Consider the following 16,090-nt stretch of genomic DNA (forward strand, 5'->3'; position numbering starts at 1 on the left):
ACAGTCACACATATTTAAAGAATCACAGCTCCAGCATCTGGCTACAGTTTGAGAACCAAATTTTGTCTCTTTGCAAAACCCACTTCATGGGTTTGCCCAAGGGTTACCAATTTCGACAATTCTATTGACCTTGTTAACATTATTATTTCCACATAAGTTAGGAAGTCAAAGTTGAAAATGATTGCAGTATTTTTCTGAATTGCTAGAATTTTGGGGCAATGTAAGGAAATTAAAATTATTACTTGGCATATTTAAAAATGTCCAGGAATATAAAAATACATAAATAGGCCATTTGGCCCCTCAAACCTGACCATGGCTAATCTTCAACACTTTGTTTTGCCTGTACCTTGGGAAGCACTGAGAAACGGAGTGACCTTGTGTGCATGTATACTGGTCCCTTAAGCTGTCAGCATAGGTGAATAAAATGGTTTAAGAACGCATATGGTATCCTTATTTTTGTTAGCTAAGGCATGGAATTTAAGTGCAGGGAGATTATGCTGGAACTGCATAAAATATTGATCAGACCATAGGACAGAATTGTGTACAGTTCTGGAATCCACAATATAGGAGGGATATGTGGCAGTGGAGATGGTGCAGAGATTTATCAGGATTTTAGCGAGTTTTGAGAAGATTTGTGGCTCAGGTTGAGGTTTTGGATGTAGTTTGCGCGCTGATCTGCAAGGTTCATTTCCAGATGTTTCGTTACCTTACTAGATAACATCTTCAGTGGGCCTCAGGCGAAGCAATGCAGAAAGTTCCTGCTTTCTATTTATAGGTTTGGGTTCCTTTGGGTTGGTGATGTCATTTCCTGTGGTGATGTTATCTCCTTCATAAAGTCACTTCCTGTTCCTTTTCTCAAGGGGTGGTAGATGGGGTCTAACTCGATGTGTTTGTTGATAGAGTTCCGGTTGGAATGCCATGCTTCTAGGAATTCTCGTGTGGGTCTCTGTTTGGCTTGTCCTAGGATGGATGTGTTGTCCCAGTCGAAGTGGTGTCCTTTCTCATCTGTATATGAGGATACTAGTGAGAGAGGGTAATGTCTTTTTGTGGCTAGTTGGTGTCATGTATCCTGTGGCTAGTTTTCTGCCTGTTTGTCATCGCTAAACGAAACAAGTTAGAGGAAACCTTCAAGGCCATCAATAATACTCTTACTGGCATAAAATTCACTAAAGAGGAAGAAAACAACAACAAACTGCCATTCCTAGATGTCACAGTAGAGCGAACAGCCAATGGGGAACTTCAAACCAGCATCTACAGAAATATTTGGACATAAAGACCAAATATTGAACTACAGAAGTATTCATCCCAATACCCACAAACGAAGCTGCATCAGAACATTATTTCAACGAGCCAACACACACTGCAGCACAGAGCAGAGGAAAATCACCTATACCGTGTGTTCAAAAAGAATGGGTACCCAATGAACACAGTCTGCTGATTTCTCAGCCACAAACCCAAACAAGCAGACAAAACACATCCAGAAACTCTAGCCACTCTGCCCTACATCAAAGACATCTCAAAAATTACTGCCAGACTACTCAGACCTCTTGGCATCATGGAAGCCCACAAACCCACTAACACACTAAAACAGCAGTTAATGAACTTGAAAGACCCTGTACAGACAACAAGCAAAACTAATGTTATTTAAAAAATACTGTGCAAGGACTGTAACAAACACTACATTGGACAAACAGGCAGAAAACTAGCCACCAGGATACATGACACCAAATAGCCACAAAAAGAAATTACCCTCTCTCACTAGTATCCTCACATGCAGATGAGGAAGAATACCACTTCGATTGGGATAACACATCCATCCTAGGACAAGCCAAACAAAGATACGCACGAGAATTCCTAGAAGCATGGCATTCCAACCAGAACTCTATCAACAAACACATCGAGTTAGACCCCATCTACCACCCCCTGAGAAAAGGAACAGGAAGTGACTTCACCGCAGGAAATGACATCACCAACCCAAAGGAACCCAAACATATAAAGAGAAAGCAGGAGTTTTCAGCATTGCTTCGCCTGAGGCCCACTGAAGATGTTACCTAGTAGGGTAATGAAACATCTGGAAATGAACCTTGCAGCTCAGCGAGCAAACCTACATCCATTTACCAGGGTGTTGCCTGAGTTTCAGTTGTGAAGAGAGATTAGAGTAGCTAGGGTTATTTTCCTTAGAAGTGAGAGGAGACATTGAGATTTATAAAATTAGGAGGGGCATAAATAGGGTAGACAGGAAGAAACGTTTCACCTTGGTGTAGGCATCAATGACCAGGGGCATAGATTTAAGGTAAAGGGCAGAAGTTTTAGAGTACAATGCAAGGAAAAATATTTTTAATCCCGAGGAATTTGGGAATCTGCAACCCACTGCCTGCAATGGTGGTAGAGGCAGAAATCCTCATAATATTTAAGTCAGTATGTGGAGTGATTGAGAAAAATGTCGTGTTAAGTCAAATCAGTTTCATAGGAAAGACGGGCAGAACTAGGTTTATGAATGCAGCTGGACTGGCAGTTAGAAGTGTCTTTGTTTTAATGCAAAGAGTATGAAAGGTAAACCAGATGAATTTATAGCCTGGATTAATACATGGAATTACAATATTGTAGCCATTGCGGAAACTTGGTTGAGAGGAGGGCAGGACAGGCAGCTCAACATTCCAGGGTGTAGTGTTTCATGGGTGATGATAGAGAGGGATGTAAAAGGCACAGATGAGTTGCATCACTAATTAAGGAGAATTTCACAGCTGTACTAAGAGAAGACATTTTGGAGAGTTCATCCAGTGAGGCCATAATTTTGGAACTCAGGAATAAGCAAGGTGCAATCACTGTAATAGGGTGTACTATAGGCCTCCTAATAACCAACAGGAGATAAAGGAACAGATATATGCCTATGTGGAGTTTGCACATTCTCCCCCTGTCTGCATGAGTTTCCACCGGGTGCTCCAGTTCCCTCCCACAATCCAAAAATGTGCAGATTTGGTGAATTGGCCATGCTAAATTTCCCAGTGTTCAGGGACGTGTTGGTTAAATGCATTAGTCAGGGGCAATGCAGAGTAATAGGGAATGGATCTGGGTGGATTATTGTTCAGAGGGTCGGTGTGTACTTGTTTGGCCTAATGGCCTGTTTTCACACTGTAGGGATTATTTGATCTATTCTGTGATTCTATGATAAGCAGATCATGGAATAATGTTAAAAACAATAAGGTTGTTGGAGTAGGTTAACTTTCCCCAGTTTTGACGTATCTCCCCTAGTGCCAGGATCTTTGATGCCAATGGGGAAGGCTAATTACAACACTATTAGGCAGGAACTGGAAAAATTAGATTGGATTCGGCTGTTTGGAGGTAAATCCACATCTGACACGTGGGAATATTTCAAAAGGCAATTAATCAAAGTTCAGGACTGGCATGTTCCTGTAGGGATGAAAGATAACGATGGCAAGATTTGGGAACCAAGAGATATTGAAAATTTAGTTAAAAAGAAAAATGAAGCATATGTCATGTTTAGGAAATTGTAATCAAACAAAACCCTTGAAGTGTATAAAGGAAACTGAGAAAACTTAAATGAGAAGTTAGGATAGCTAGAAGGTACCATGAAATGTCATTGGTAAATAGGATTAAGGAGAATCCCAAGTCATTTTACATATTTATTTGGAGCAAGAAGGTATTGAGGGAAAGGGTAGGTCCACTCAAGGAGAATTTATGCGTGGAGCCAGAAGAAGTGTGTGAGGCCTTTAAGGAGTACTTTGCATAAGTATTCAGCAAGGAGAGAGACATGGATGGTGGTAGGTTTAGGGAGGAATTTGTTGTTGTCTAAGGCATGTAAATATTAAAAGTAAGCAGGTGTTGGCTGTCTTGGAAAGAATTAAGATAGACAAGTCACCAGGGTTGATGGGATCTCTCCCAGAACACTGAAGGAGGCAAGGGAGGAAATTTCAGGGAATCTTTATATCTTCTTTAGCTACAGGCAGGATCCCAGAAGACTGGTGAATAGCCAGTGTTGTTTAATTTTTGGAGAAGGACTACAGTTATAATCCAAGAAATTACCAGTGACCCTTCTATTAGTTATAGGGAAATTATTGGAGAAGATTCCCAAGGACAGGATTTACTCATGTTTAGAGAAGAACCAACTTATTAGGGGATAGTCAGCGTGACTTTATCAGGGAAGGTCTTGTCTCACAAACTAAAGTTTTTTGGCAAAGTGATGAAGATAGGGTGGATGATATTGTGGATGTGGACTTTACTAAAGCTTTTGGCACTGTCCCTTCTGATAGGCTGGTCCATATTAACTCACATGGTATCCATGGTGAGATTGCAATTTGGTTACAAAATTGGCTTTGTCGTAGAAGACAGAGGGTAGTTGTGGATGGTTGTTTTCTACTGGAAATCTATGACCAATGGTGTTCCACAAGGATCAGTGCTGAGATCTCATTTGTTACACATAAATAAATGACTTGTTTGAAAAAGTAGGTGGATAGTGAGGAAGATTATCAAAGGATATAGATCAGATAGAGTTTAATCTGGATAACTATAAGATGATACATCTTGGGAAGTCAGATGAAAGAGGAAAGCATATTGTGAATGGCAGGGCCCTTAGGAACAATGACATACAAAGGGTTCTTTCGGTACAAGTCCATAGATTCCTGAAAGTGGCAACAAAAGTGGCATACTTGCTTTAATCAGTCAGGGCACTGGGTATAAAATTTGGCAAATCGTGTTGCAACTGTAGAAGACTTTAGTTAGGCCACATTTTGACTATTGTGTGTAGTCCTGGTCACCACACTGCAGAAAGGATGTGGAGACTTTGGAGAAGGCGCTAAAGCGGTTAACAGGATGTTGCTTGAATTGGAGTATATTAGCTATAAGGAGACATGGAACAAATTTGGATTGTTTTCGTTTGAGAATGGAAGGCTGAGAAGTGACCTGATAGAAGTATGTAAAACTGAGAAGCACGGATAGGTCGGATAGTTGGAATCTTTTTCTCAGGGTGAACTACTAAGGAGCATTGGTTTAAGGTGAGAGGAGAAAATTTAAAGGACATGTGCGAGTCGAGTCTTTTACGTCAAGGGTGGAATTGCCTGGAATGTGCTGACAGGGAGGTGGGAGAAGCAGGCAGCATAACATACTTAAGAGGCAATTGAACAGACACATGGACAGGTAGGAAATAGAAAGATATGGACAATACGCAAAGAATTCTGATGAAGGGCTTACACCCAAAGCATCGATTCTCCTGCTCCTCGGATGCTGCCTGACAAGCTGTGCTTTTCCAGCACCACATTCTTGACTCTGATCTCCAGCATCTGCAGTCCTGACTATGTCCTATTTAAGAAGTATTTAGATATGCACTTGCGATAGCTATGGGCCAAGTACTGGAAAGTGGGATCAGAATAGTTTGTTTAACTTCCCAAGATGTAGTGTCGTCCCTGCTACATCCTGCCTAAGCAAAACACTCGGAGACCTTCTTCATCTTTATTCTGGGCCCTGGAGGGAGAAAGAATGATTGCCCATGTGCACTGAGACATGAGTTCATGGACTTCTCTGGAAGAGCAGTTTCTCAGTGAATTCTATAGTCATTTTACATGGAAGAGTATCCAGATAAGGCAACATACATATTTATTGGGTGACCTTTACAATCAGCAAGTGTCAATAGCAAAGATTAAGCCATCTGGTGTTACACAATGAATGTACAGAACCTTAACTACCTTCACATAATGAATACCTTTCACCTTGTTGAACTGACCATACATACCGAATGCTTCCAATATTGCTAAATGACTCTACATAATGAATGCTTTTCCATCTTGTTAATCCAGTACCCTTGCCTCCAGCACCCCAGCACTTGTTAACTGCAAGTCTTTATCTGATCTGATTCATGCTCAGCTGAATCTCTTGTTTCATAAAACTCAGAACGTAACTCTTTCTCTACTTGATTATACCCTCTCCACATTCTCAGTAGGAGAGGTAGGCCATTTACTGTGATATCTTAATGTACCTTCACAAATATAAATATATTTCACAAAATAAAATATATTTGTTGAAACAAAACTGGTCATAAAGCAAGTTCAAATGCATTCATATAAATTAGCAGAGCTTGAAAAGCACTTCAATGAACAAAAATGTATATTTGTTTTTGTGGTATACAAGAAAGTTCGTGTATGCCTGATAGTTCTAACAGTTTTCAACAGAAACCCAAAGCTCATTTAAGCTAAAAATGTTTTTGTACACAGTAGTTCTGTCTTGGTACTCTATTTAAATATCTAATCTCATTAACTCAGAAAGCACTTCCTTGAACCTAGTGAATTGTAATGCAGTTCTGTCACAGAATCTTGTGTGAGTGATGTTCTGCTGTAGAATGTTTCCTGCATTATGAGCCCCCTGTGGCATCAAAGCTTCAAAGGGTTGATTTATGAGTGGGTCGTCTTAGCTGTACTTCCAAGAGAAATACACAAACACATTTCAGTAGTTTATCCCCAAGCAGTTGTCTTTGCCCTATCTTCTGAACCATGTGGAGAAATCCAATTTGCAGTGTTACCACTCATCATAGTGGAGCTGACATTATAGGTTTTTCTGTTGCTTATTTGGGAATAAGTATCTTAGTTAGCTCGCTGAGCTGGAGGATTTGTTTTCAGATGATTCGTCACCATACTAGGTAACATCATCAGTGAAAGTCTCTGGTGAAGCACTGGTGTTATGTCCTGCCTCTCTACTTGTAGGTTTCTTCAGGTGAGTGATGTCATTTCTGGTCCTTTTTTTCAAGGGAAGGTAGATAGATTTAGATCCTATGTGTTTGTTGATGCCATGCCTCTAAGAATTCTTGTGCGTGCCTTTGTTTTGTCTATCTTAGGCTGTGTGTGTTGTCCCAGTCAAAGTGAGGTTCTTCTTTGTCTGTATGTATAGAAACTAGTGATAGTGGGTAGTGTCTTTTGGTGGTCAGTTGGTGTTCATGTATCCTGGTGGCAAGTTTCCTGCTAGTTTGTCCGATATAGTGTTTTTTACAGTTCTTGCATGGTATCTTGTAAATGATGTTAGATTTGCTGGTAGTATCTTTAGGTTCATTAGTCACTGTTTAAGTGTGATGGTAGGTTTGTGGGCTACCATGATGCTAAGGGGTCTGAGTAGTCTGGAAGCCATTTCTGATATGTCTTTGATGCAAGGTAATGTGGCTAGAGATTTTGGTGAAACATCTGAAAACAAATCCTCCAGCACAGCATTCTAACTTACACACTAATCATCAACCTGAGCTACAAATCTTCTCAAAAATCGCTGTTTTTGGGAGTGTTTAATCATAAAAATGGTCCTAGTTTGGAATCATTTGAAGTAGTCAATTGAAAAAGCATTTTGCAGCTGTTCCCTATGTTTTTCTCCCTCTGGCCATTTCACCTTGTGAATTATAAGACAAAGAACAATGCAGCACAGGAGCAGGCCCTTGGCCCTTCAAGCCTGTGCCACCATACTTTCCTCTTCCATGCTAAAACTGTTTTCACTTACAGGATCCATATCCCTCTATCCCCTTCCTATTCATGTATTCATCCATGTGTTTCTTGAATGCTGCTAGTGTGTCTGCTTCTGCCACCTCCTCCAACTCACCAACCCTTGTATGAAAAACTTGCCTCGCACATCTCTTTTAAACTTCTCCCTCACATCTTGAACCTATGTCCCCTAGTAATTGACCCCTCCAGTGTGGGAAAAAGCCTCATACTTTCCACTCTATCCATGGCATTCACAATCTTATAAACTTCTACGAGGTCACCCCTCAACCTCCTGCATTCCAGTGAAAACAAACCCAGTCTATCCAATTTTTCTCATAGCTAAAATCCCCAATATCAGGCAACACCCTGGTAAACCTTTTCTGTACCCTCTCCAGTGCAGCCACATCCTTCTGGTAGTGTGGTGACCAGAGGAGAAAGTGAGGTCTGCAGATGCTGGAGATCAAAGTTGAAACTTTATTGCTGGAACAGCACAGCAGGTCAGGCAGCATCCAGGGAACAGGAGATTCGACGTTTCGGGCACAGGCCCTTCTTCAGGAAAACTGTACGCAATATTCAAGAGTAGCCTAACTTAAGTTCTATAAAGCTGCACTATAATTTGCCTATCCTTATACTCAATGCCGCTTCGAATGATGAGTTAGGTGATTGTTTTTGACCAGCATGGAATCAATAACTAAAGGGCACTTTTCTGTGCTGTTTATCCTTTGATTTAGTATCTAGAAATCTATTGACCTGTGTGCTGAATCTTGTTAATATAGAGAGGATGGGGTAATGTCAATGAAATAATAGTCCATAGGTTCATCTTAATGTGTTTGAGGGCATGAGTTCACATCACCACACCTGATGTAATTTCAATTCATAGAATCAGAGAACCCCTACTGTGTGGAAGCAGGCCATTCAGACCATCAAGCTCTCACTGCTCCTCCGAACAGTATTCCACCCAGACCCACTCTTCGCACCTATCCCTGTAACCCTGCATTTCCCATGGTTAATCCACTTAGCCTGCACATCCCTAGATTCTATGGACAATTTAGCTTGGCAATCCACCTAACCTGCACATCTTTGTACTGTGAGTGGAAACCCACGCAGACACTAGGAGAACGTGCAATCTCCACACAGACAGTCACCCAAGGCTGAGATTACACCCAGGTTCCACAGCAGTGCTAACCGTTGAACCACCGTTTTGCCCCATACACCTGGAATACAAAGGTGGTCTCAGTATCGGTGACCATGTCAATTGTCCTTGATTGTCCTAACACCCCATCTGGTCTACAATAGTTGGTTAGCAAAGAAAATCTGCCATCTTTACCCAGTCTGGCCTACAACTGACTCCAGGTCACCCCAATATGGTTGACTCTTAATAACCCTCCAAAATGGTCCATCAGGCTACTCAGTTCAAGGGCATTTATGATGGGCAACATAAGCTGGCCACCAGTGATGCTCCCATTTTATGAAAGAATAGAAATAAATGTTGGAGCTTCCACAGCCATTTGGGGTAGCGAATTCCAAACATTTACCACCCTTTGAGTGAAGAAATCCCTCCTCATCTCAGTTTTAAATGGCCTATCCCTTATTCTGAGATTGCAATTCTTTCTAGACCCAGCCACAGGAAATATCCTTCCTGCATCTACCCAGGCAAGCCTCTTTAAGGATTTTGTATGCTTCAGTGGGATCTCAGTCTTCTGAACTCCAGCAAGTACAAACCTCAGCTCCCCAATCATTTCGCATTGGGCAATCTTGTTATTTCACAAATCCGTTTTAGTGAACCTTCATTGATTCCCTCTATAGTAAGTATCTCCTTCCTTAGATGAGGAGATCAAAATTGTACATGAACTTACAAACTAGGAGCATGTGCAAGCCAATCTGCCCCTTGAGCTAATTCCACCATTTAATAAGATCATGGCTCATGTAATTGTAATCTCAAATCCACATTTCTACTTACCCGTAGAGTGATGCAGCATGGCAACAGATCCTTTGGTCCAACTCATCTGTGCTGACCAAATTTCCCAAACTAGCCCCACTTGCTGGTGTTTGACCCATTTTCCTCTAAACCTTTCTTATTCATGTTCCTATCCAAATTGTTGCATCTGTACCTGCATCTGCAATTTCCTCTGGCAGTTCATTCTACATCAGAACCACACTCTGTGAAAATGTTGCCCCTCATGTCCCTTTTAAATCTCTCCTCTCATTTCAAAATTATGCCCCTTAGTTTTGAACTCCCCAACCTTAGGGAAAAGACCTTTGCCAATCACCTTAGCAATGCCCCTATGATTTTATAAACCTCTTTAAGGCCACCCCTCAAACTCCTGTACTCCAGTCTGTACTTATACCTCAAATCCTCTAGTCGCGATAACATCCTTTAAAATCTTTTCTGCACCCTTTCCAATTTAACAATATCCTTCCTATGGCAGGGTGACCAGAACTCCAAAAGTGGCTTCACCAACCCATTGTACAACTGCAACATGACCTCCTAACTCCTATGCTTAGTGGTCTGAGCAATGAAGGCAGGCGTGCCAAGCACCCTCTTTACCACTGTCTACTGTGATGCAACTTTCAACGAAATAAGCACCTGAACCCTAAGTTTCTCTGTTCTACAACACTCCCCAGGGTTCTACAATTAATTGTGTAAGTCCTGTTCTTCTTTGTCTTACTAAAATGCAACACTTCATGTTTAAATAAATTAAACTCCATCTGCCATTCCTTGGCCCAATGGCCAAATTGATCAAGATCACTTTGTAATCTTAGACAACCTTCCTCACTGTACTATCTCACCAGGTTTGGTGTCATCCACAAATTTACTTGCCGTGCTTCCTGTATTCTCATCCAGATCACTTAAATAAATGACAGACAGTGGACTCCTATTAACTTTTTACACCCTTCCTTAACACACATCTATCTACCTCTATCTTTAAATAATTAAAATAATTTGCTTCCACCTTTTCCAGAAACAGAGTTCCAAAGACTCATGCCCCTCTGAGAGAAAAAAAAATCTGTTTTAATGGTGACCTCTTATTTTAAAACAGCGGCCACTTATTCTAAATTCTACTCCTTGTGAGACTGCAACTTCTCAAAAGAGGAAAATCCCCTTAATCCCATTCCTCTTTCTACATGCCGCCTGCCCTGCTAACTATTTCTAGCATTTTTACATTTTTCTTCAGTACTTAGCTACATTAGGTTCCTTTATTTGTTCATAGCATCTGTACATTGTTGGCTTGGCCAGCATTTAATGTCCGTCTCTCATTCCTGTTCAAATGTGTGGCTTTCATCTGCTATTTCAGAGCGCAGTGAGGAGTCAACCATGTGGGTCTGGGGTCACATAAAGGCCAGACTGTTTAAGGACTGCAAATTTCCTTCCCAAAAAGAAACCAGATAGTTTTCTGGCCTGTGAATCCTCTTAAGGCTTTCATTGAAGCTAAAGACTTTAAGAAGCAAAAACATTGTGAAGCAAAAATATCTTGATCAGTGAAGCATTTTGGCAATTCACTGCCTATGAATTTTGTGCTAACTTCTGTTAACCTAAATCATTTTGAATTTCCCAATTTAAATACACCTTTTGTAGTTATTTTCAATACAATTACACAATTACACTTATTCAAAAGCTGATGTATGTATTTATTTTTAGTGGGTAATGGAATTTGACAGCCTGTATTTCAGTCTGTTGCTCTGTCAATATTTTAGGCTGAAAGCACAGCTGAAATATTCCAACAGAGTAGGCAAAATTTGAGACTGATTTACAGAAATAAAATCAGAGTCTTAGAGTCCTACAGCACAGAGACAGGCCTTTGGCCCAAACTGGTCCTGCCCACCAAGTTTAACCCCTTTTCCCTGCACTTGGCCCATATCTTTCTAAACTTTTCCTATCCATGTGTTTGTCCAAATGCCTTTTAAATGTTATTAATGTACCCGCTTCAACCACTTCTGTTGGCATATGCATACCACCCTCCGTGTAAAAGAAAAGCTGCCCCTCAGATTCCCATTTATTCTTTCCCCTCCCTCCTTAAACTGATGCCCTCTAGTCCTTAATTCCCCAAGTATTCACCCTATCCAAACTGTCATGATTTTGTACATTAAGACTCCTCTCAGTCTCCTACTTTCTAAAGAAAAAAGTAATGGCTTGTACAAAGTCTCCCTATAACTCAGACTCTTGAGTCCTGGTAACATCCTTGTAAATTTCTTCTGTACTCTTTCCAGTTTAATAATATCCTTCCTGTAGCAAGGTGAACAAAACTGAACACCATACTCCAAGTGAAGCCAACAGCAAGATAACTTCCTAACTTCTATATTCAGTGCCCTGACTGATGAATGCCACTGTACCAAAAGCCTTCTTCACAGCCCTGTCTACTTGCGACTCCACTTTCAGAGAACCGTGGCTGAACTCCAAGGTCCCTCTATTCCATTACACTCCTTAAGTCCCTACCATTCACCATGAAACTCCTGCCTTGATTTGGCTTAAAAAAGAGGTCCTCGAAAGTAGTAATATCTGGATTATTCCCAGTGCTACAAGCTAGTGAGGGCAGGAATAGGAGGATAGAGCAGATGAATGCATGGTTGAGGAGCTGGTATATGGGAGAAGGATTCACAATTTTGGACCATTGGAACCTCTTTTGGGGTAGAAGTGAGCTGTACAAGAAGGACGGTTTGCACCTAAATTGGAAGGTGACTAGCATACTGGCAGGGAGATTTGCTGGAGCTGCTTGGGAGGATTTAAATGAATAAGGTGGGGGGGAGGACCCAGAGAGATAGTGAGGAAAGAGATCAATCTGAGACTGGTACAGTTGAGAACAGAAACGAGTCAAACAGTCAGGGCAGGTAGGGACAATGTAGGACTAATAAATTACACTACAAGGGGCCTAACAGGGAAGGCAGATGAACTCAGGGCATGGTTAGGAACATGGGACCTGGAAATCATAGCAATTACAGAAATGTGGCTCAGGGATAGGCAGGACTGGCAGCTTAATGTTCCAGGATACAAATGCTACAGGAAGGATAGAAAGGGAGGCAAGAGAGGAGGGGGAGTGACGTCTATGATAAGGGATAGCATTACAGATGTACTGAGGGAGGATATGCCCGGAAATACATCCAGGGAAGTTATTTGGGTGGAGCTGAGAAATAAGAAAGATTAGATTAGATTAGATTACTTAGATTAATTAGATTAGGTTACTTACAGTGTGGAAACAGGCCCTTCGGCCCAACAAGTCCACACGGACCCTCCGAAGAGCAGCCCCCACCTTTACCCCTTCACATAACACCACGGGCAATTTAGATAAGGCATGATCACCTTATCAGGATTATATTATAGACCTCCTAACAGTCAGAGGAAAATTGAGAAATAAATTTGTAAGGAGATCTCAGCTATCTGTAAGAATAATAGGGTGGTTATAACTTTTAACTTTTAACTTTCCGAACATAGACTGGGACTGCCATAGTGTTAAGGTTTAGATGGAGAGGAATTTGTTAAGTGTGTACAAGACAATTTTCTGATTGAGTATGTGGATGTACCCACTAGAGAAGGTGCAAAACTTGACCTACTCTTGGGAAATAAGGCAGGGTAGGTGACTGAGGTGTTAGTGGGGGGAGCACTTTGGGGCCGAAATGAGATAACAAGAATCCAGAGAAAGTGTATTCCTGTTAGGGGGAAAGGAAAGGCTGGTAGGTATAGGGAATGCTGGATGACTAAAGAAATTGAGGGTTTGTTTAAGAAAAAGAAGGATGTGTATGTAAAGTATAGACAGGATAGATCGAGTGAATCCTGAGTAGAGTATAAAGGAAGTAGGAGTATACTTAAGAGGGAAACCAGGAGGGCAAAAAGGGGACATGAGATAGCTTTGGCAAATAGAATTAAGGAGAATCCAAAGAAATGGTAAATGAAGTTTAACTCAGATAAATGGGAAGTGCTGCATTTAGGGAAAGCAAATCTTAGCAGAACTTATACACTTGATGGTAAGGTCCTCTGGAGTGTTGCTGACCAAAGAGCCCTTGGAGTGCAGGTTCATAGCTCCTTGAAAGTGGAGTCACATGTAGATAGGTTAGTGAAGAAAGCGTTTGGTATGCTTTCTTTTATTGATCAGAGTATTGAGTACAGGCGTTGGGAGGTCATGTTGTGGCTGTATAGGACATAGGTGAGGCCACTTGGAATATTGCATGCAATTCTGGTCTCCTTCCTATCAGAAAGATGTTGTGAAACTTGAAAGGGTTCAGAAAAGACTTACAAGGATATTGTCAAGGTTGGAGAATTTGAGCTATAGGGAGAGGCTGACCAGGCTGGGGCTGTTTTCCCTGGAGCGTCGGAGGCTGAGGGGTGACCTTATAGAGGTTTACAAAATTATGAGGGGCATGGATAGGATAAATAGACAAAGTCTTTTCCCTGGGGTCGGGGAGTTCAGAACTAGAGGGCATAGGTTTAGGGTGAGAGGGGAAATATATAAAAGAGACCTAAGGGGCAACTTTTTCATGCAGAGGGTGGTATGTGTATGGAATGAGCTGCCAGAGGGAATGGTGGAGACTGGTACAATTTCAACATTTAAAAGGCATTTGGATGGGTATGTGAAAGGAAGGGTTTGGAAGGACATAGGCCAGGTGCTGGCAAGTGGGACTAGATTGGGTTGAGGTATCTGGTCAGCGTGGGCAGGTTGGACCGAAGGGTCTGTTTCCAAAGGGTCTATGACTTTCCAAAATACAAGACCAGAGGTGGGGAACCTTTTCATGTTGGAAGGCCGCATTATATTAGCTGTAATCTAATAAGGCCGCATCCAAAAATCTTCAATTATATACTCTTCAAAATTCACATTATTTTGTAAAAATCTAACTACAATTTACTAACTAACTAAAAATAAAAGAAAAAGAATGTTAATTCTAAAGTTAACTAACCTTTTAATGACTTTGTTGTGACTGCTTTTTGTCGGAAAACATTTGAATATTTGGTTGCAGCATGGAGGTCTGCAGTTTTAGCTGATCCTCTAGATGGGTATCCGTCATTTGTGACCTTAAGGGCATCTTGATTTTGGTTAAGTAGGAGAATGTAGATTCACAGCAATAAGTGGTTGAAAAGCAAGAAAGCATTTTTCGTGCATGTTGCCGAAGGCATGGGTGTTTTATTGCATTTTTCCATATTTTAATCGGATCTTTCTTAGCGTCAAATAATCCTTTAAAAGGAGCCTTGGAGATATCAACTAGGTGAGGTTGAAATGCTAATTTGAGTGTGATGTCATGATTCTCAAAGTCAGAGAACATTTCATTGTATTCTCCAATTAATAAATCTATAACAGCTGCGTTTTCTTCAAATGATTCGCAAGAATCCTCCTGTTCATCAATGACCTTTACTAACTAGGGAAAATGTTCATCCGAAATTTCCTTTTGAAAAAGAAGTTTTGAAAAAAGATAGCTTTTTCCGAAATGCTTGGATTTTTTGCCAAATATATAGACCTAGTTTTACCTTGCAAAGAAATATTCAAGTCATTTTGCTTTGACATGATATCACACAGAAATGCAGCATTTCTATAGAAATCTTCTTTCACTAATTCGCATTGCTGACTCTGTTCTTCATAAAATGTAATTATCTGTTCTCGCAAAGATAAAATTTGTGCTAACACCTGTCCCTGCGATAGCCAACGCACTTTAGAATTATACAGCAAATCCACACTGAATACCTCATCATCCAACTTTAGCATGTAACGAAACTGACGATGCCGTGTTGCATTTGCATGAATATAGTTAACAATACTTATAACTTGTTGCAAAGTGTCACTTAATTTAGCACAGAGATTTTGCTGATGAGAGATACAATGAAAAGAAATGAGAGCATATGGATCTGATAATGCTTTTTTTAATCTGTGCAATAAACCATTCATGTTTTCCTGTCATGGAAGGTGCACCGTCTGTACATACACTCACTAAATTAACCAAATTCAGTTTAAATTCACAACATTTATCTTGAAAGTTTGTGAAGATATCTATTCCTTGTGTCCTACCTGTAAGAGTGCCCAAAGCCAGTAACTCTTCGTAGCAAATAAAATCTTCTGTTATGGCCCGAATGAAGTGTAAAACCTGCGCTGAGTGAGTTAGTATCCGTTGATTCATCCAAAGCAATTGAATAATATTATTTTCCTTTTGGAGTATTTGTTGGAGTTGTTGTGTTACATTGCGGGCTAATTCATGCTGCCGATCAGTTATGATTCTCCTCGAAAGAGGCAGTTGTTTGTACTTTGGAACATTATCGGGGTCTAAACACCCTACAACTTTGACAATACATTCTTTTACGATTTCCACATCGCTGAAAGGCTTCCCCCTTTTCCCGAGTAGATAAGCTACTTTATATGTTGCTTCAGTGGCATTTTTCCCAAGTCTTAATAGTGCTTGAAATAACTGTCTTTGCTTTTGCTTTTCAGCTTTTAATTTCTGCAATGCAAAATTCCGCACCTCTCCCTCTAATTTGAAATATTTATGGTCCTAATGAGTGACATAATGCTGATAAGCATTATATTTTTTCAATGTTGATATTGCAGTATCACAAAGCATGCAAATCATCCTATCTTTAGCAGACAAAATAATATTGCAGTTCCCAATCCTCATTAAAACCTCTGTTTTCTTCCTTCAGTGTTCTCTTGGTC

At 40.7% G+C, this 16,090-nt stretch overlaps 1 protein-coding gene across 2 annotated transcripts in view; it reads left to right on the plus strand.

Moving 5' to 3' along the window:
- Positions 1–16,090, plus strand: part of uggt2 (UDP-glucose glycoprotein glucosyltransferase 2) — a 374,691-nt gene that overhangs the window by 130,061 nt on the left and 228,540 nt on the right. The window lies entirely within an intron of this gene.

Source organism: Chiloscyllium plagiosum, unplaced genomic scaffold (assembly GCF_037043375.1).
Source record: "Chiloscyllium plagiosum isolate Xiang-an unplaced genomic scaffold, Cpla_swu_hap1 HiC_scaffold_6, whole genome shotgun sequence".
NCBI lineage: Eukaryota > Metazoa > Chordata > Chondrichthyes > Orectolobiformes > Hemiscylliidae > Chiloscyllium > Chiloscyllium plagiosum.